General features: G+C 42.7%; 2 pseudogenes; one reads left to right on the forward strand and one right to left on the reverse strand.

Moving 5' to 3' along the window:
- The first annotated feature begins 7,081 nt into the window (after positions 1-7,081).
- Positions 7,082-15,766, forward strand: LOC129863202 (pinopsin-like; annotated as a pseudogene).
- Positions 15,767-19,370: 3,604 nt separating this feature from the next.
- LOC129863458 (zinc finger protein ZIC 3-like) lies at positions 19,371-22,630 on the reverse strand (annotated as a pseudogene).
- Between the last annotated feature and the right edge of the window lie 303 nt (positions 22,631-22,933).

Consider the following 22,933-nt stretch of genomic DNA (forward strand, 5'->3'; position numbering starts at 1 on the left):
TATCCATGTCTACATTAAAGATAATCTAACAGGAATAACATATATACATATATATATTAGTAAATCATGATTCTGGATTTGCAATGGTTACTTGAAGGGACTGCATCCCATAATAATTGGTCACGACAGGTTTTTAGTTTTTCCTTTCAATGAAGACCTAGACAACCAGGTAAGGGGAGTTCCTTACTAATTAGTGACCTTAATTCATCAGTCAAGTACAAGGGAGGTGCGAAAACCCGCAGCCACTCGTCCCTTTATGGAATGAGTTTGACACCTGCACTGTATCTGCAAGCTGTTGGCTAGAGCAGGGTTCATCATCACACGTTGATTATTTGAATCAGCTGTGTAGTGCTAGGGAAAAAATCTAAACGTGCACCCGGGGGCCCAGGACCGAGTTTAGGAAACCCTGGGCTAGAGAGCAAGTGCCAAGACCATAGTAGTTTGTGACAGAACTATTGGTAGAGTTGAAAATGGGATGGAAACACATTGAACATTAGATTTGTATTCGGTACATGAAAACATACTGTAAGCAAAAAAGTACATTTTGTGTGCACTACGTCATCACACACTGAGTTTTATCTGCAACAAGTCAATGGGAAATGCGCATATTTTCTTTATGCATATATTTTTTTATTTGCATAAAAATCTGTCACCAATTGGATGGAAAGCTAGCTCATGACTAGAAGAAGAGATCTCTGTATCTAGGTTTCCATCCATGTCACGCCCTGACCTTAGAGAGCCTTTTTATGTCTCTATTTGGTTTGGTAAGGGTGTGATTTGGGGTGGGCATTCTATGTTTTGTTTTCTATGATTTTGTGTTTCTATGTTTTGGCCGGGTATGGTTCTCAATCAGGGACAGCTGTCTATCGTTGTCTCTGATTGGGAACCATACTTAGGTTGCCCTTTTTCCCTCCTTTTGTTGTGGGTAGTTAACTTTGTTTGTGGCACTAATGCCCTGTAAGCTTCACGGTTGTTTTTCGTTTGTTGTTTTGTTGGTGACATTTTGAAATAAAAAGGAAATTGTACGCTTACTACGCTGCTGTACGCGACTATATTTCCTATTCATTTTTCAACTCATTTCATGTATGTTTTCATAGAAAACAAGGACATTTCTAAGTGACCCCAACATTTTGAAAGGTAGTGTGTATATATATACAGTATATCACAAAAGTGAGTACACCCCTCACATTTTTGTAAATATTTGAGTATATCTTTTCATGTGACATCACTGAAGAAATGACACTTTGCTACAATGTAAAGTAGTGAGTGTACAGCTTGTATAACAGTGTAAATTTGCTGTCCCCTCAAAATAACTCAACACACAGCCATTAATGTCTAAACCGCTGGCAACAAAAGTGAGTACACCCCTAAGTGAAAATGTCAAAATTGGGCCCAATTAGCCATTTTCCCTCCCCGGTGTCATGTGACTCGTTAGTGTTACAAGGTCTCAGGTGTGAATGGGGAGCAGGTGTGTTAAATTTGGTGTCATCGCTCTCAGACTCCCTCATACTGACTGGTCACTGTAAGTTCAACATGGCACCTCATGGCAAAGAACTCTGAGGATCTGAAAAAAAGAATTGTTGCTCTACATAAAGATGGCCTGGGCTATAAGAAGATTGCCAAGACCCTGAAACTGAGCTGCAGCACGGTGGCCAAGACCATACAGCGGTTTAACTGGACAGGTTCCACTCAGAACAGGCCTCGCCATGGTCGACCAAAGAAGTTGAGTGCACGTGCTTAGCGTCATATCCAGAGGTTGTCTTTGGGAAATAGACGTATGAGTGCTGCCAGCATTGCTGCAGAGGTTGAAGGGGTGGGGGGTCAGCCTGTCAGTACTCAGACCATACGCCGTACACTGCATCAAATTGGTCTGCATGGCTGTCGTCCCAGAAGGAAGCCTCTTCTAAAGATGATGCACAAGAAACCCCGCAAACAGTTTGCTGAAGACAAGCAGACTAAGGACATGGATTACTGGAACCATGTCCTGTGGTCTGATGAGACCAAGATAAACTTATTTGGTTCAGATGGTGTCAAGCGTGTGTGGTGGGAACCAGGTGAGGAGTACAAAACAAGTGTGTCTTGCCTACAGTCAAGCATGGTGGTGGGAGTGTCATGGTCTGGGGCTGCATGAGTGCTGCCGGCACTGGGGAGCTACATTTCATTGAGGGAACCATGAATGCCAACATGTACTGTGTCATACTGAAGCAGAGCATGATCCCCTCCCTTCGGAGACTGGGCCGCAGGGCAGTATTCCAACATGATAACGACCCCAAACACACCTCCAAGACAACCACTGTCTTGCTAAAGAAGCTGAGGGTAAAGGTGATGGACTGGCCAAGCATGTCTCCAGACCTAAACCCTATTGAGCATCTGTGGGGCATCCTCAAACGGAAGGTGGAGGAGTGCAAGGTCTCTAACATCCACCAGCTCCGTGATGTCGTCATGGAGGAGTGGAAGAGGATTCCAGTGGCAACCTGTGAAGCTCTGGTGAACTCCATGCCCAAGAGGGTTAATAAGGCAGTGCTGGAAAATGATAGTGGCCACACAAAATATTGACACTTTGGGCCCAATTTGGACATTTTCACTTAGGGGTGTACTCACTTTTGTTGCCAGCGGTTTAGACATTAAAACTTCTTGTCAATATGGGGGCGCTGTTTTCACTTTGTAAAAATTCGTTACAAAATTAAACTGCCTCGTACTCAATTCTTGCTCGTACAATATGCATATTATTATTACTGTTGGATAGAAAACACTCGTTTCTAAAACCGTTTGAATTATATCTGTGAGTAAAACAGAACTCAAGTTGCAGCTAACTTCCTGTCAGGAAGTAAGAAATCTGAAATCGGGCACTCTGTTCCAGGGTCAGTTTTTTAATTTGCATGTAATCTATGAGTCGTCATGCATTGCATACGATTTCCCCTAGATGTCAGTAAGCAGTGAGAATTGGAATGGGGTTGCTAGGCAGATCTGAGGCCATATAAAGGCTTTTGGAACGTGGGGTGCACTCTTTTCAACGTTCGTCATGGTGCAAGACAGACCTCAGGATGGCATTCTGAAAAGCTCTCGTTATAGGCCTTAGATATATCCGGCTCTGATTTTATTCGATATAGGTGTTAAAGACATCATAATGTAGTTATTTTAAACCGAGTTATATCAGTTTATATCAGTATATTGCGATTTTTGGATATTTCTTTGTGCTGCGTTATGAAGAGTTGGACACGTCTGGGCCACATAGCTAATGTTTGCTGCTAATTCCTAAGTTGAAGACGACAATCTACAAACGAGCAACGATGATTCTGGACAAAGGACCACTTGCACAAGATTCTGATGGAAGCTCATCAAAAAGTAAGAACTATTTATGATGTTAATTCGTTGTTCTGTTGAAAAATGTTACACTACTATTCCGCCATTAATTTCGGTGCGGTCTCGCTTTAACGCACGCTGTATGTCGTAGTAACGTTAATTTAAAAAATCTAACACAGCGGTTGCATTAAGAACTAATGTATCTTTCATTTGCTGTCCAACCTGTATTTTTTAGTCAAGTTTATGATTAGTTATTGATTAGATTAGGTGCCTCTCCCAAGATTTCTCCCGACATTTTGTTGGCAGCTTGGCTACTATTCTCATTGTATAACCACGATTTGTGCCGCTAAATATGCACATTTTCGAACAAACAATATATGTATTGTGTAATATGATGTTATAGGACTGTCATCTGATGAAGTTTTGAGAAGGTTAGTGAAAAATTTAATATCTTTTGCTGGTTTATTCGCTATCGCTAATGTGCATGAATCAATGCTGCTGTGTGGTTGGCTATTGTAGTAAGCTAATATAATGCTAAATTGTGTTTTCGCTGTAAAACACTTAAAGAATCTGAAACATTGGCTGGATTCACAAGATCTTTGTCTTTCATTTGCTGTATGTTGTGTATTTTTCATAAATGTTTTATGATGAGTATTTAGGTAATTCACGTTGTAGTTATTCTAGTTGCTTTGGTGAGAGTTGTGATGGTGGCTGCAATATAAAACTATGATTTATACCTGAAATATGCACATTTTTCGAACAAAACATATGCTATACAATAAATATGTTATCAGACTGTCATCTGATGAAGTTGTTTCTTGGTTAGTGACTATTTATATCTTTATTTGGTCGAATTTGTGATAGCTACCTATGCAGGAAAAAAATTGTGGAAAAAAAGTTGGGTCTTTTGCTATGGTGGTTAGCTAATAGAAATACATATTGTGTCTTCCCTGTAAAACATTTTAAAAATCAGAAATGATGGCTGGATTCACAAGATGTGTATCTTTCATTTGGTGTCTTGGACTTGTGATTTCAAGATTTCAATAACATTTTATTATATGATATCCCTGTGGCTTTAGGCTAGGCTATGCTAGTCAGCTTTTTTGATGGGGGGGATCCGGGTTTGTGACTCGTTAGAGGTTTGGCTGTGTGTTGAGTTATTTTGAGGGGACGGGAAATTTACACTGTTATACAAGCTGTACACTCACTACTTTACATTGTAGCAAAGTATCATTTCTTCAGTGTTGTCACATGAAAAAATATACTCAAATATTTACAAAAATGTGAGGGGTGTACTCACTTTTGTGATATATATATATATACTGCTCAAAAAAATAAAGGGAACACTTAAACAACACAATGTAACTCCAAGTCAATCACACTTCTGTGAAATCAAACTGTCCACTTAGGAAGCAACACTGATTGACAATAAATTTCACATGTTGTTGTGCAAATGGAATAGACAAAAGGTGGAAATTATAGGCAATTAGCAAGACACCCCCAATAAAGGAATGGTTCTGCAGGTGGTGACCACAGACCACTTCTCAGTTCCTATGCTTCCTGGCTGATGTTTTGGTCACTTTTGAATGCTGGCGGTGCTCTCACTCTAGTGGTAGCATGAGACGGAGTCTACAACCCACACAAGTGGTTCAGGTAGTGCAGTTCATCCAGGATGGCACATCAATGCGAGCTGTGGCAAAAAGGTTTGCTGTGTCTGTCAGCGTAGTGTCCAGAGCATGGAGGCGCTACCAGGAGACAGGCCAGTACATCAGTAGACGTGGCCTGCTGGAGGTCATTTTGCAGGGCTCTGGCAGTGCACCTCCTTGCACAAAGGCGGAGGTAGCGGTCCTGCTGCTGGGTTGTTGCCCTCCTACGGCCTCCTCCACGTCTCCTGATGTACTGGCCTGTCTCCTGTTAGCGCCTCCATGCTCTGGACACTACGCTGACAGACACAGCAAACCTTTTTTGCCACAGCTCGCATTGATGTGCCATCCTGGATGAACTGCACTACCTGAGCCACTTGTGTGGGTTGTAGACTCCATCTCATGCTACCACTAGAGTGAAAGCACCGCCAGCATTCAAAAGTGACCAAAACATCAGCCAGGAAGCATAGGAACTGAGAAGTGGTCTGTGGTCACCACCTGCAGAACCATTCCTTTTTTGGGGGTGTCTTGCTAATTGCCTATAATTTCCACCTTTTGACTATTCCATTTGAAAAAAAACAGCATGTGAAATTTATTGTCAATCAGTGTTGCTTCCTAAGTGGACAGTTTGATTTCACAGAAGTGTGATTGACTTGGAGTTACATTGTGTTGTTTAAGTGTTCCCTTTATTTTTTTGAGCAGTGTATATAGTCAGATTCTGGAGAGTGTGTGTGTGTGTATATATATATATATATATATATATATATATATATATATATATATATATATATATATACTCTGGAATCTGACATTGCTTGTTAAAATATTTCTATATTCCTTAATTCCATTATTTTACTTTTAGATTGGTGTGTGTTGTGAGATATTATTGCGCTGTTGGAGCTAGGAACACAAGCATTTCCCTACACCCACAATAACATCTGCTAAATATGTGTATGCAACCAATAAAATGTTATTTTATTTACAATTCATTACCACAGTGGAAGAACAAAGTAGAGAGGTGATCTAGAAGCTGCTCCAGTGTGACTTCTGGCCTATTTAGGATTGCTCCCTCAATGGGAGCACTTTGCTGAGTCTTATAGACTGCTGAGACTGATGAGATCAAAATATCTCTCCAAGGGTTACATCCCAACCTTTGGATACAGCTTGAGATCTGAAAAGCTTTTGAGCAGTCCAATTTCCACACTCTCAGGCTCTGTAAATACATGCTTTCTTTACTCTTTAGATGACCAACATACTCAAAGCTAGAGGTAGGCTAATAGCACATGTTTATGCTGAAATGCAGTTCTGTGTGTCTCTGTATGGGGGAAGTGAGATGACCCCCTGTGATGGAACAGTATCATGGCCCTTTCAACCACAGGAAGAAAAGCCCCATTTAAATATAAGCCTTGGGCTCCAGATCGTCATGCAGCTATTTCAATATTTACCAGAAAATTGGTGTAACATTATCTAACTGTGAACAGTATGGCATAAACAAGTGAGCAGGTTGTTGTGACTAATAGCATAATAGCCACTCAACAGAACCTATTGTATTCAGTCATGGACCATGGCTCGGCACACTGTGCATTAGTGAAACAGTCTGAAAGTACAGTATTTGAGGGGCAATTGTCCTTGGAAAATCCAACTCAAGTATTTGGCTGCGGTCAATTCTGACCCTTTGCCCAATTATTGGTAACAGAGCTGATCTGATTGGTCAAAAGACTAATTAGTGGACAACTATTGTAATTGGCCTGTCTGTGTAAAGCACCCATTGTGTTACGTCAGTGTGCTTTGTATTCATTGAACAGAGACTGGTGTGGGTGCTTTTCTAATTACATGAGTCTATTAGCCATAGTTTACCCTTGTTGGTCAATTCAACTATTTTAGTGTTTCGCCGACTTCCTCATCGCGTAGCACATTCAGTTAAAACTAAGAAAAAACCCAATGATAATGGGAGATAAATAAAGAGTTGGCGTTGAGCCGTCTGGGGCCGATTCGTCGATAGATAGCCTGCAAGCGAGTGCGAGAGCAGTGCAAACTGAAATCTGCAGGCTAGTCTTAGATGTATTGCCCATGTCTGCACTGACAACGTGTGAGTGAGAGCTAAGGTCCAGAACAATCTCCCCCGGTCCCTTGAAATGTCTCATCCAGCACCACTGACTCCGCAAGGCGCTACAATAGTTGTTGAAAGTCGTAACTTCAATTTCAGTACAGAGGACAGCTCCGCGACGAACCCCAGCGCGAATGACTGTGTCCGTGACTCTCTCGTATACAGCGAGAAGTCCGAGCTCAGCAGGACAGGGCACACAGTGGTTGCAGTATTCCTCGGTGTCATTTTACTATTTATTTATTTTATTTTACCATTATTTTACCAGGTAAGTTGACTGAGAACACGTTCTCATTTGCAGCAACAACCTGGGGAATAGTTACAGGGGAGAGGGGGGGGGGGTGATTGAGCCAATTGTAAACTGGGGATTATTAGGTGACCATGATGGTTTGAGGGCCAGATTGGGAATTTAGCCAGGACACCGGGGTTAACACCCCTACTCTTACAATAAGTGCCATGGGATCTTTAATGACCTCAGAGAGTCAGGACACCTGTTTAACGTCCCATCCGAAAGACGGCACCCTACACAGGGCTGTGTCCCCAATCACTGCCCTGGGGCATTGGGATATTTTTTTTTATACCAGAGGAAAGAGTGCCTCCTACTGGCCCTCCAACACCACTTCCAGCAGTATCTGGTCTCCCATCCAGGGACTGACCAGGACCAACCTTGCTTAGCTTCAGAAGCAAGCCAGCAGTGGTATGCAGGGTGGTATGCTGCTGGCACTATTAGGATTCATCAGCAATTTCTTAGTCGTTCTCCTCTTCGCACGGTTTCAGGTGCTGGGGACGCCCATCAACCTCATTCGGCTCAACATCAGCGTGAGTGACATGCTGGTGTGTATCTTTGGAACTCCCTTCAGTTTTGCTGCGAGCGTCTAAGGCAGATGGCTCATCGGAGACCAAGAGTGCAAGTGGTATGGTTTCGCCAACACGCTTTTCGGTTAGTTAACTTGATAACCTACACGCTTCCTATCCTTTTCATAATGGTAAAGTTTTAGAGAGACTGAAAATCGAGGAAGAAACTTGCATGTCAATCTCATGTTTCAACAAGGCCCCTCGCGCCAAGCTCTCCGTCCTGTGTGAGAGATACATACCACATGCATCCTAGTCTTGAATTAACAGTAAATAAGCAAATAACATGCTTGATCTCTGATACTCGCTACACAGTCAGTTTGACTGGTAAAGAGACACATTTTGAGTCAAACGTTCAAGTCTGATGACTGTTACTATTTTATTCTTATGTAAGCTTTCACTGTATCTTGTCCCTGGCTCAACAATATATAAACTGTCACCTTGGTTACTGTGTCTGCTGACCAGTAGAATAATACCTACATCTCATTTATTAGCTGGATTTTTGTCCACAGCAGAAATTATATAAATTGCCCTCTTGTACATGGTATGCTCTGCATGCCTTTCATATACCAAGTGGAGTAGACTACTTGTCCACGATTTAGATTGTGGATTAAAAGGCTGACATCTGGAGGCAGAGTGTAATGTATGTTATAGGTTCTAACTGCAATGCTATGAGTTATGGTTTACAATGTGGAAACGTTTGCTTCTTCTGTTATTCTCACCACAGTTCCTACTCTACCTCCACACTCACCCAGTGTTAGGTATGTTTACGATGAGTATGACGTGTCTCCCAGGAAGCTCTGACTCAAACTCCCATTAGAGAGGAGACACTTCATGCTTATCTTATACATCTTTAACGCACAGAAACTGGGGCACCTCCATCCATTTCTCTGTGCAGGCATGTTTCTCTAGTATCTCTGGCCGTCCTGTCCTACGAGCGCTACTCCACGATATTGTCTTACACAAAGGCTGACCCGTCTGACTACAAGAAGGCCTGGCTGGCCATCGCGGGCACCTGGCTCTACTCCTTGGTGTGGACGGTGCCACCTTTCTTTGGCTGGAGCAGCTACGGTCCTGAAGGCCCAGGCACCATATGCTCAGTGCAGTGGCACCAGCGCTCTTCTAGGAACATCTCCTATGTCACCTGCCTCTTCATCTTCTGCCTCCTACTTCCCCTGCTGCTCATGGTCATCTGCTATGGAAAGATCCTCTTTTTCATCCGTGGGGTGAGTCAGTGTGATTGGTTAATGCTAAAACCGATTTATATTGATGATGGTGAGTATTTTGATGATGACGGGGGGCATGCTTGTACATGAAGATGGCGACAATGATGATCACGTCAAAGTTGGTTATGTCTCTCGACTGTTTGTCACACAAAGGAAGTGAATGATGTGCAGAAGGCTTTTATTTAGCCTTGTTGCCCTGAGTAAACATCTTCAGTAAACATCTTCTTCCTTCTCTGATGGTAGCATCAGTCTCTCTTAAAGCATCTTTCACCTCCCTCCACACAGAGCCATCCACCTGCCATGGCCCTGTCCTGGACCACTCCCAACAGACTGCTCAGATCCTAATATGTGTTTTGGTAACTATGGTGAAATATGCAAGACAGTGACAATAATTGAAAAAGCAGGAAGTGGAAATGTCACAATGTATGTCCTAAATCTGTGACATGTACAGCAGACCTTAACTAAAGATAATAGCAAGAAAATGCCCCCTTTGGAAATCCTTAACACTACACATTCAACACAGTGAAACTATTTAGCATGTTAAGACAGCTGTGCAATTCCAGTGGGCCCCCATCATTCATGTTCAGTTCTGCCAGCTTGAAGGTCTGCAGTCACTCTGAAGTTGAGGCAGGCTGGCTAGTCCACCTTGCCACTAGTGCAATAGTGGGAAATATACCCACATTGCCTGTACTATGCCCCAACATAAACATAACTCCTTATTCACTCTCCTTTCATTCAGATAGATATTCCCTGTGTTCATTTAGGAACACATTTCCTGAGTGTTGGGCCACAAATGCATGTGAGGACAGATATAGGGGAGGCAATCAATAAAGTAATAGAGTCCAGGTGAGTCTCATGAAGTGCTTATGCGCGTAATGATGGTGACAGGTGTGTGTAACGATGGGCTGCCTGGCGGCGAGGCGTGGGAGCCGGCCGAGGCATACAAGCCGGCCGAGGCGTGACGAGGCAAACGAGCCGACCGAGGCGTACGAGCCGGCCGAAGCGTGACGAGGCGTACGAGCCGGCCTAGGTGTGATGAGGTGTACGAGGCGGGGAGCCGAGCAGCTGAGGCGGAGGAGCCGGGCCGAGGGGTGACGAGGCGTGGGAGCCCGACGAGCCGGCTGAGGCATGACATGGGATGGGAGCCTGCCGAGCCAACCGAGGCAAGGAAACCTCTCGAGCCAGCTAAGGCATGGAAGCCCGACGAGCCAGCTGAAGAACCTGCGGTTCCTTCGGCAAGGGCACCCGGACCCGACGTCACCAACCCCCCCCCCCCCCCCCCCCCAAAAAAAATTGCTGATGCTTCCAATATTGGTGTCTGCATTCTGTGAGGACAGATATAGGGGAGGCAATCAATAAAGTAATAGAGTCCAGGTGAGTCCCGTGAATCACTGATGCACGTAATGATGGTGACAGGTGTGCGTAATGATGGGCCGCCTAGCGCCCTCGAGCGCCAGAGAGGGGGAGTGGGAGTAGGTGTGACACTGGGTATGATTTTGAGCATCAGTTTTTCCATGCTTATTATACACTGTAGACCTACTGTGGTTTTATGCATTAGATTAGGAGGTTTTCAACACAGCTTCTACAAATAAGGAGTCTATAATGACCGCATGACTGCACTGTAGGTGGCTGACACGCGAGTTCGAATAACATCAATAAGCTACAGTACATAAGGATATTGATTCCCCAACCCCCCCGTTGTGTTTGATTTTCTTTAACAGGTGTCGAGGCTTGTTCAACTCCAGGGTCAGTCTGTTTTTATCAGTACAATTATTCAGATGAGATTACTTTTAATTGAGATGATCAAATTGAGATTTATTTTACTCTGATTTCTTAGATTCAGACATGTTTTTTTTATTGTACGAAACATGCAACAAAATTAGTTACTAGATATTATACATCCGAGTGGCTAAATTGCAATTGATAGGGGTTTATCAATGCCTCTTCAGACGGTAGTGACCTTTAGATGGTAGTGGCCTTCTTTAGATGGTAGTGGCCTTCTTTAGATGGTAGTGGCCTTCTTTAGATGGTAGTGGCCTTCTTTAGATGGTAGTGGGCTTTCTTTAGATGGTAGTGGTCTTCTTTAGTTGGTAGTGGCCTTTAGATGGTAGTGGTCTTCTTTAGATGGTAGTGACCTTTTGATGGTAGTGGCCTTCTTCAGATGGTAGTGGCCTTCTTTAGATGGTAGTGCCCTTCTTTAGATGGTAGTGACCTTTTGATGGTAGTGGCCTTCTTTAGATGGTAGTGGCCTTCTTTAGATGGTAGTGGCCTTCTTTAGATGGTAGTGGCCTTCTTTAGATGGTAGTGGCCTTCTTTAGTTGGTAGTGGCCTTTAGATGGTAGTGGCCTTCTTTAGATGGTAGTGGCCTTTTGATGGTAGTGGCCTTCTTTAGATGGTAGTGGCCTTTTGATGGTAGTGGCCTTCTTTAGATGGTAGTGGCCTTTTGATGGTAGTGGCCTTCTTTAGATGGTAGTGGCCTTCTTTAGTTGGTAGTGGCCTTTAGATGGTAGTGGCCTTTAGATGGTAGTGGTCTTCTTCAGATGGCAGTGACCTTTTGATGGTAGTGGCCTTCTTCAGATGGTAGTGGCCTTCTTCAGATGGTAGTGGCCTTCTTCAGATGGTAGTGGCTTTCTTTAGATGGTAGTGGCTTTCTTTAGATGGTAGTGGCCTTCTTCAGATGGCAGTGACCTTTTGATGGTAGTGACCTTCTTTAGATGGTAGTGACCTTCTTTAGATGGTAGTGACCTTTAGATGGTAGTGACCTTTAGATGGTAGTGGCCTTCTTTAGTTGGTAGTGCTCTTCTTTAGATGGTAGTGGCCTTCTTTAGATGGTAGTGGCCTTCTTTAGATGGTAGTGGCCTTCTTTAGATGGTAGTGGCCTTCTTTAGATGGTAGTGGCCTTCTTTAGATGGTAGTGACTTTTTGATGGTAGTGGCCTTCTTTAGATGGTAGTGACCTTTTGATGGTAGTGGTCTTCTTTAGATGGTAGTGACCTTTAGATGGTAGTGGCCTTCTTTAGATGGTAGTGGCCTTCTTTAGATGGTAGTGGCCTTCTTTAGATGGTAGTGGCCTTCTTTAGATGGTAGTGGCCTTCTTTAGATGGTAGTGGCCTTTTGATGGTAGTGGCCTTTTGATGGTAGTGGCCTTCTTTAGATGGTAGTGACCATTAGATGGTAGTGGCCTTCTTCAGATGGTAGTGGCTTTCTTTAGATGGTAGTGTTCTTCTTTAGATGGTAGTGTTCTTCTTTAGATGGTAGTGGTCTTCTTTAGATGGTAGTGGCCTTCTTTAGATGGTAGTGGCCTTCTTTAGATGGTAGTGGCCTTTTGATGGTAGTGGTCTTCTTTAGATGGTAGTGACCTTTTGATGGTAGTGGTCTTCTTTAGATGGTAGTGGTCTTTAGATGGTAGTGGCCTTCTTTAGATGGTAGTGGCCTTCTTTAGATGGTAGTGGCCTTCTTTAGATGGTAGTGGCCTTCTTTAGATGGTAGTGGCCTTCTTTAGATGGTAGTGGCCTTCTTTAGATGGTAGTGGCCTTCTTTAGATGGTAGTGGTCTTCTTTAGTTGGTAGTGGCCTTTAGATGGTAGTGGTCTTCTTTAGATGGTAGTGACCTTTTGATGGTAGTGGCCTTCTTCAGATGGTAGTGGCCTTCTTCAGATGGTAGTGGCCTTCTTTAGATGGTAGTGACCTTTTGATGGTAGTGACCTTTTGATGGTAGTGGCCTTCTTTAGATGGTAGTGGCCTTCTTTAGATGGTAGTGGCCTTCTTTAGTTGGTAGTGGCCTTTAGATGGTAGTGGCCTTCTTTAGATGGTAGTGGCCTTCTTTAGATGGTAGTGGCCTTTTGATGGTAGTGGCCTTTTGATGGTAGTGGCCTTCTTTAGATGGTAGTGGCCTTCTTTAGTTGGTAGTGGCCTTCTTTAGTTGGTAGTGGCCTTTAGATGGTAGTGGCCTTTTGATGGTAGTGACCTTTTGATGGTAGTGACCTTTTGATGGTAGTGGCCTTCTTCAGATGGTAGTGGCCTTCTTCAGATGGTAGTGGCCTTCTTCAGATGGTAGTGGCCTTCTTCAGATGGTAGTGGCCTTCTTCAGATGGTAGTGGCCTTCTTCAGATGGTAGTGGCCTTCTTCAGATGGTAGTGACCTTTTGATGGTAGTGGCCTTCTTCAGATGGTAGTGGCCTTCAGATGGCAGTGACCTTTTGATGGTAGTGGCCTTCTTCAGATGGTAGTGGCTTTCTTTAGATGGTAGTGGCTTTCTTTAGATGGTAGTGGCCTTCTTCAGATGGCAGTGACCTTTTGATGGTAGTGACCTTCTTTAGATGGTAGTGACCTTTAGATGGTAGTGGTCTTCTTTAGATGGTAGTGACCTTTAGATGGTAGTGGTCTTCTTCAGATGGCAGTGACCTTTTGATGGCAGTGACCTTTTGATGGTAGTGGCCTTCTTCAGATGGTAGTGGCCTTCTTCAGATGGTAGTGGCTTTCTTTAGATGGTAGTGGCTTTCTTTAGATGGTAGTGGCCTTCTTCAGATGGCAGTGACCTTTTGATGGTAGTGACCTTCTTTAGATGGTAGTGACCTTTAGATGGTAGTGGTCTTCTTTAGATGGTAGTGACCTTTAGATGGTAGTGGCCTTCTTTAGTTGGTAGTGCTCTTCTTTAGATGGTAGTGGCCTTCTTTAGATGGTAGTGGCCTTCTTTAGATGGTAGTGGCCTTTAGATGGTAGTGGCCTTCTTTAGATGGTAGTGACTTTTTGATGGTAGTGGCCTTCTTTAGATGGTAGTGACCTTTTGATGGTAGTGGTCTTCTTTAGATGGTAGTGACCTTTAGATGGTAGTGGCCTTCTTTAGATGGTAGTGGCCTTCTTTAGATGGTAGTGGCCTTCTTTAGATGGTAGTGGCCTTCTTTAGATGGTAGTGGCCTTCTTTAGATGGTAGTGGCCTTCTTTAGATGGTAGTGGCCTTCTTTAGATGGTAGTGGCCTTTTGATGGTAGTGGCCTTCTTTAGATGGTAGTGGCCTTTTGATGGTAGTGGCCTTCTTTAGATGGTAGTGACCATTAGATGGTAGTGGCCTTCTTCAGATGGTAGTGGCTTTCTTTAGATGGTAGTGGTCTTCTTTAGATGGTAGTGGTCTTCTTTAGATGGTAGTGGCCTTCTTTAGATGGTAGTGGCCTTCTTTAGATGGTAGTGGCCTTTTGATGGTAGTGGTCTTCTTTAGATGGTAGTGACCTTTTGATGGTAGTGGTCTTCTTTAGATGGTAGTGGTCTTCTTTAGATGGTAGTGGCCTTCTTTAGATGGTAGTGGCCTTCTTTAGATGGTAGTGGCCTTCTTTAGATGGTAGTGGCCTTCTTTAGATGGTAGTGGCCTTCTTTAGATGGTAGTGGCCTTCTTTAGATGGTAGTGGCCTTCTTTAGATGGTAGTGGCCTTCTTTAGATGGTAGTGGCCTTCTTTAGATGGTAGTGCCCTTCTTTAGATGGTAGTGGTCTTCTTTAGATGGTAGTGGCCTTTTGATGGTAGTGGTCTTCTTTAGATGGTAGTGGCCTTCTTTAGATGGTAGTGGTCTTCTTTTGATGGTTGTGACCTTTTGATGGTAGTGGCCTTCTTTAGATGGTAGTGGTCTTCTTCAGATGGCAGTGGCCTTCTTTAGATGGTAGTGGCCTTCTTTAGATGGTAGTGGTTTTCTTTAGATGGTAGTGACCTTTAGATGGTAGTGGCCTTCTTTAGATGGTAGTGGCCTTCTTTAGATGGTAGTGGCCTTCTTTAGATGTAGTGGCCTTCTTTAAATGGTAGTGATGCGATTGGTTGGGGGTTTGATTGGAGAAATAGTCCGCGTAAGTAACTTGAATAAAATAGTCCTATATGTCTGTAGCTCAATTGGTAGAGCATTGCACTTGCAACGCCAGGATAGTGGGTTGATTCCTGGAACCACCCGTATATCCAATGTATGAAAAGTGTATGACTGAAAGTCGCTTTGAATAAAAGTGTCTGCTAAATGGCATATATTATTATATTATAAAATGTCATATCTCCTCAGGTAGCCAAAACCAACCAGTTGTCTGCACATCGACGGGAGACCCATGTGTTGGTGATGGTTGTCTCCATGGTGTCCTGCTACCTGCTGTGCTGGATGCCCTACGGGGTGGTAGCTCTGCTAGCCACTTTCGGCCAGGTTGGCCTGGTCGGCCCCACAACAAGCATCGTCCTCTCCATCCTCGCCAAAAGTAGCACGTTTCTCAACGCTATCATATATATGCTGTTAAACAACCAGGTAACAGCCTGTCAGTGGCACACACACTGGCCATTATTCTTACTTGTCAATGATTTGATGATGAAATTGAAACCTTTACATCAGTACTCCATTATCACACAGGATGCGTTGCATTGACGATGTCACGTGTTACAGTTTTACAGGTGCTTCCTGGCCTTCATGAGCTGTGGGTCAGAGCCAACTGGCAGCCACACCCTCTGCACCCTGACCAGCAGCCGAGTCACTGGCCCTAACGGCAACTCCCCTTGCCCAAGAGGAGCCTGGTACATGCCCTGGTACATGCAAGCCCCTGGACAGTAGTGGGACCCCACTCTAGGTCTCAGCAGAGAGAGGAACCTGACAACCTGGTTGTGCACTACACCCCCTTAGGAGCTGGGGTATTTTTGGCCAAGAGTCCACTCCACTGCTCACAGGAGCCAAGACACATGGTGCCCACACTGAAATATGATATGATAAGAGGTTGTCTAGGCTGCTGTGAACTTAAGGTAACAAACTATCTCTATTTTCATTAGATTATGTGTTGTCACCTGGATGTGTAAATGCCATTTAGAGTTGCCATCATAATGTCACAGTAGCTACGTTGCAGCAACCTTTTCCTTCCCCCTGTGGCTGAATGTGTCCTGTTTTAGAGCCAATGTAGAGAAAAAACACATGCATCTTTCTTTGTTAGCCCAGCCCCTTGTACCCAGCACATGGAAGATTTCCTGTGTATCATTGATATAAATATAATTATATTTCTGTGATGTAATCTGTGTATCAAGCAGTCTGTGAATTGACGTGTCTGCAGAACTTGACCGGCTGTTTTCCTGTGTAGAACCAGAGAAAAAAGCCCATTCATCATGATGGGTTCTCTCTTTCATATGTTACTATAAATCTGATGCTTTTTTGTGTATGCATGTTCAAACACAGTAACATTCCCAATGCTCCCAATATTCATGTTGAAAATCACCATTATTTTAAAGATGATTGTCACATTATTAGGAGGCTCTTCTGACTTTGACATTAGGTTATTATTGATGTAGTGATCTGTTCAATAAAGATGTTTTAGAAAGTTAAAAAGGAAGATTCAGTATTATTTTGACCACCACCCTGTTGAAAGGCTGCTTAATGTATCTCCTCTTCACCACTAGATGGCACCAGGGCCATGTACACTGAACAAAAATATAAACGCAACATGCAACGATTTCACTGTTGCTGTTCATATAAGGAAACCAGTCAATAGAAATAAATGCATTAGGTCCTAATTTATGGATTTCACATGACTGGGCAGGGGCACGGCCATGGGTGGGCCTGGGAGGGCACAGGCCCATTTCCTGGGGAGCCAGGGCCCAGCCAATCAGAATGAGGGTTTTTTTTGCCACAAAAGGGGCTTTATTACAGACAGAAATACATGTTGCGTTTATATTTTTGTTCAGTATATATATATTTAGAGACTTGGGCCAATGTGGTTTCTGCATTATGATGCATTTGCATGACACTTCAACATTAAATGGCAGCCATGTTAGCTCCTCATTAACATTACATGGGGAATATTTAACGCTATTTAACTGAATGACTAGAATTATAAAATTCTAAAAGTTGACCTAACTTTCTAAATATATGTCTCTGGATGACACCATTAGCCCAACTTGGCTTTTTTCTCTTCAGTACCACACCTCACAAATATAACCCAATGGGAGGTCACTAGAGTGAAGCCACTTCAAATCCATGTGATTCAGGATGTCTCCACCCCCTTTTCAGTTGAAAGTCCTGTGGTTGAGTCTTCCTCTGCTTTCTGCATACACGTACTGTAAGAGGGGCTGACCATAACGACCTAAATGTAAAGATAAGAAAGTGGACAAAAATAGGGACCAAATCAAAAGTCTTTAGAGGGAATGGAGGGGACCGGGAAGGAGAAGGAGCATGCATGGGGCAGTGCTCTGAGCCCAGCAGGTGATCAGGGGTAGATGTGTACCCTACTGGGCAAGAAGCTTGGTCTGGCACTGAGAGGAGAGACTGCTGAAAAAAAAGTAATGAATGGGAGTAGACACACATGCATGCCCGGTGCGCACACAAACACACCGAAAAAAGGACTGACTGGAATCAGAAAAGCGGAGCGACAGATTTTTGCTAATAAACATCTGATGATTACCTATCTATCTTCTACAAATAGTTTATGTTTCTCAGTCTCATATCTCTTCTGATAATCTACCTAAAGGAGACTGACTATAAACAGTTTTGTGAACACTAGGTAACTTCTAACTTCCCTCCTCTCCTTATCAACCCCAATTGTAGGTGGAATGTAGGTATGTTCATCAGTTTCTCCTCTCCCAAATTGTCCAAAGAGGTGGAAGAGTAATTTTTGTTCAGCTGAGTGAGTATGTGGGATGGGAGATCAACCAGTAGGTCTAAATCTCTGACAGGTTAGGCTCCTCCTCCTCCCCTGGCTGTTCCCATGGCTGCGGGGCTGGGCCCCCCCTCCTGCTGGGCCCTGATCCCAGACAGGCCAGCATCTCAGCAGGGGCACAATTACTGCAGGCTCCAGCCTGTTATCACTACCACCACCATAGCTGATGGCTCCGCTCATATGACAGAGGTGTCCTCAGAAGAGTGCTTTGGAGGGCAAAGAGGATGATTATGGTGAAGAGGAAGGTGGAGAACAGGGAAGATGAAGATTAGGGGGCATTTAAAAAAAAATCTCTGTTAAAAATGTGACAACCAAATTGGTGTGATATTACTGAGGGGAGTACTTGATATTGGTGAGGGTATCTACCAATAAGCAGGGCTAGAGCCGACCGGAAGTCAGTTGTCATGGCTATCCGTAGAAAACAACACAGGACCAGACTCTCACAAAGATGACACAGACATTTGCGTGACAAAGGGCCGTTGGAAACTGCTTATGGGTTGATCCTCTTAGAACGTACTCCTAGCTAAGCCAGCAGATATAGACTAATAGAGCTGAAGGGTAGGCTGAAAAGGTGAGGAGTGTTGTGTGCCCGTTCATGGCGGACAGTAACATAAACACCTGCAAAAGACAATATATGAATGATGCAGTGCATGGGTTTAAATATAGGTTCTCTCTGCCACCATGCTTATCATCAGAAGGCATTTTCTTAACCCTCAAGCTACCGACTGGGGGAATTTTGACACCAGAGGCATTTATTTAGTCCAAAGGAGGTTTATTCAATTCTTCCAATCTTTCCTGATTTTGTCAATCAACTAAATCATTGTTTAGTGTTTTGTATCAATTTGAACTGTATCAATAAAAATGCTCATGATTCCGCCTATATAATATGATCAATTATATTACCTTTATTTGAATCTAGGTTTCTCTGGAGGCAGAATTACAAGTTATCCATACCACCAGAGGATAGTGATTTTGACCAGATAGACAGATCACCTGCAGCAATATAATGCCCCATGTACTCGCCTATGGTTGTACTTTTCTTATGACTGTGTACAAAAACCAAAATGACCTTATTGTTGTTCATATAAAAATCTGCCAATGTTATACAAAATCTTTTAAGTCACTTTGAAGTGACTAAAAAGATTCAGGCATGTTTTTTTAAGCATGTTGCCATAGCCCATCCCACTCCCATTGTTTCTCTAACAGCGATGCTAATGCTGGCTGTGGGTTAAGGAAATAAAGTAAACTAAGCCATTTTTTTGGTCAATGTCTATCAGAATCACTTTTTGTAAATATAATTAAGTATATTTCAAATAGGCAGTCGTTTTTACCAAAAAACATGTATATTTACTTAAGAATTCTGAAAAAGTAATGATACAATCAAATTATGGTCAATCACCTTCTTAGTTCTAATGTGGATTGCACTTTGGGAAGAAGCTGCACATTATATGAAGGAAACATTCATATTTTCATATGACAGAATTTGAAAATTAATGGTAATTTTGCTAAAATAACATATTGACAGCAGATTTGTGTACAGATCCACACATAATGTACAGCATTATCATGATAAATAAACAGGGGAAAACTAAATCAAAGTCTCACCAATTTATTGGTCATTTGGGATACACAGCAGTACATCAATTTCAACAAATCAACAAACTGTGAATTAAATGCCACATTTTGAATATAGGTCAGATTTATGTAACTTATTTTATGCTTTCTGTTATTTATTTCACTTTGCCTTGATCTATGTTTTTTTACATTTAGCTTTCATTAAAAAAAGTATCTGAATCTGATGCTAGTTCGGCTAACTGAACAACATATACCAGATGTATTTAAATTGCCTGTTTAAAATATTTTCCTTGATGTTCCACTGAACACTTTAAGAATATTTTGTGTCTTCTGGGCCGTAATGGATTGTCAACTTTACTTTGTCCTCAAAGGCTGGATCTTGTAAATCATTTAGCAAAAGGTAGGCTACCACTCCAAAATCCAACATCTAAAAAATAAAAGCCCCAAAATCTATACAAGTGTATCTAGTTATTAGATTCAACATCACTCATAACAAAAATGTACAAAATGTCCATGAACATGTTTTTAATTAAAGTGTTGACTAAAGTTGCATGCCTAAATCATATTGATTTATATATAACCATTTATATCCGTAGATTTATACAACAACATTACAATAAACTGCAACAAAAATACAATTATATGAATTATATTGTAAACAGTATATTTTAAGATAGAGAAATTAAGCAATACATTTTTATATTGTTCTTTGCAAAAGGCAACATTCCATGTGGATGACAGTAGGCCCATCTTTTTCTGTCTTAAAACTGATTCTGAAAACAGAGCTAAAATCTTGCAACACATGAAAATACTGTTCTACTCAAATACTTCATTTCCTCCTTTATCTGTTTCCTTTTTTCTCTCTGAAGTTACTTCCTTTCTTTTCATGCACTTTATGGTTTATATATGTTGCTTTTGATGATTCATTTCGTATATCTTTCTTTCTTTCATGTATTAATTAAACCTTTCCTCTACATTTGCACACACTGTACATAGATTTTTCTATTTTTATTTTGTGTTATTGACAGTACGTTTGTTTATGTGTAACTCTGTGTTGTTGTTTTTGTCGTACTGCTTTGCTTTATCTTGGGCAGGTCGCAGTTGTAAAGGTTCTCAGCTGGCCTACCTGGTTAAATAAACGGGGGGGGGCGTCTTTGTCCATTTATCAGTAGGCTTATATGGAGGCCTATCTGTGTATGTAAAGGCTTTGGTGCAGTGGGCCACATTTTCATCTGTAAATCAGTAGTAAATGTGCAGTATTTTCCAAGGATCAGACTTTTCCTAACATTTGGGAGGCTATAGAAGAAACACCACTCCAAAATGATTGTAATTTGATTGCATTTGCGCTGCATTTTATGAAGGTGCATTTACAGCTCAACACCAAGGCAATGCACAGGCCTACGCTGGGTTTTCTGAACTTTTGTTGAAAACTGAGCAAACCTATGCTATGGGCCGGAATTCCTGCCTACCGGCCACAATTGCATTGAAATGACGTGGGGAAAAAAACGTTGATTCAACCAGTGTGCCCAGTGGGTAATTATATAAACTTTTAGTGTTCTCACTTGGACTGTTAACTCTAACCGTTTCAAACGTACCATTCACACAAATTGGATGAAAGATCCGCTTTAAATATTGACGTATTGGATGGTTTTGTCGAGTCTTCGATGGTTGAGGACATAGGTGTACACGGAGCAGGTGGCGTGGATGACTCATATCCAGAGGTTCCCGTTGGGGAGGTCCCTGAGCTTTGAGATTCGTGAACCTGTAAAGTGAGAACATTTATTGTAGATGCGATAACTCAAAAGTGTATTTTTTGATTGCTCCAATTTACAAACACAGGATATGTAGCCCAGTACTTCAGTTTTTTCCATAGCCTATATTTTGTGTGTTTTCTTTCAATTACATATAACAACGGATAATCATTTGATTTCTATATACTACGTCATAGGTCATATACGCTGGCATTTTTCACCAGAAAAGATGTCTTGCCTTCGAGTGTTTCCTCAGAGAGCTGGGATGAGTGTAGGCCTTGTCACACACCTTGCAGATATATGGCTTGTCTGAGGTATGTACGTGCATGTGTTTTTTTCTGTCGCTGCTATTTGCGAACCGCCTGTCACAGCCTTCGAATTGGCATTTGAAGGGCTTCTCACCTGCCAAAGAAAATTCGTCATTTTAATGTCGAAAAATTGCAGTTGGATAGGCCTATTGACTGGTAGTTAGTCAAAGTTAGACCCATAGCAGTCTTAAAACAGAGAGCATTGTAACTTCAACCAGTTTCATATAACACATTACATAGTGTGTTAGGCTTGTTGATGTGATAGAATGTAGGGCTGGCTCATTACCTGTATGAATCCTTTTATGTATTTTCAAATTTTCCGACCTGGCAAATATTTTCCCACAACCATGAAACGGACAATTGAATGGCTTTTCTCCAGTGTGTACACGAATGTGGTTGATTAATTTATACTTTGCTTTAAAAGATTGGCCTTCTCTCGGACAATCTTCCCAAAAGCAAGTATGATGACCCTGGTCTGGACCGCCGACGTGATCCATGGAGACGTGCGTAACCAGTTCAAACAAGGAGCAGAACATCTTGCCGCACGTTTTTGGGGGTTGATTTGTCTCATTCTCATCTATCCATTTACAGGCGACATCCTGCTTACAGGGCTGTCGCATGTATCGAAAGAAAGCACCGTTACCATTTTGTGTTGCTACTCTCATACCCATCTCCATATTGGGATCAAAGTGGAGCTGGGTAGCACTGACGTGTGGGTGAGGGTTGGAGACAGGTTGATGCGGAACTGCTCCCACGTATATGTCTCCCTGTGAACCCACATGCTCCCTGCGGTTCGCTGTGTATCCATTTGGGGATGTACTCTGGTCGTATATAGTTGGAAATAGAGGGTGCATCGGGTTTTCAGAGATCATCAGGGGCATTCGCAAACTTTCTGTTGAGGTGCGGCGGAAAAATCCGTGCTCAGCATCCCTTGTTGCTATATCGACAATGTCTGAAGTGCGATACCTGATCGAAAAATCCATAGAGTCAATAGCTCTATATTCATGTGAACCGAAGTGACCGCAGTAGTGGTTTCCGAGCGCAGCTGCGTATCCGGAGACTTGGGGAATAAACGGGGACTTCTGTGCCGCGGCAACTACTTGACACAGGGTGCTTAGATTGAAGGCTGCTAAGTGAGAGGTCTCTCCATACGGCTGATCCCTAACCGAAGGTCTTTGCCCCCCGGTTCAAGATCTCTTGGCATTCCAACGCCCCGACACCGGGCGCGGAGAATTGCGCATCGTGGTCAATGAGCTTGGTTGTTGAAGCGCCGGAGATATAACTTATGTAAAGAAGTACATCAACCTTTTACAGCTTTACAGCGGCCAGAGTGTCCATAATGTGAAAATCATATGTACGCTTCCATTCTGTTAAATGTATAGGCTAACCCACAATTCCTTGAAATCCCAAGTTTTTTAGAGGGCACAAAATGTGAGAGGTGGTCAAACTCCCACCCTTTTCGATTGCGTGGGCTATAGGCTAGGCTAGTCGATGTATTCGGTTGATTCAAGTCAATCACTCC

Source organism: Salvelinus fontinalis, chromosome 10, assembly GCF_029448725.1.
Source record: "Salvelinus fontinalis isolate EN_2023a chromosome 10, ASM2944872v1, whole genome shotgun sequence".
Lineage (NCBI taxonomy): Eukaryota > Metazoa > Chordata > Actinopteri > Salmoniformes > Salmonidae > Salvelinus > Salvelinus fontinalis.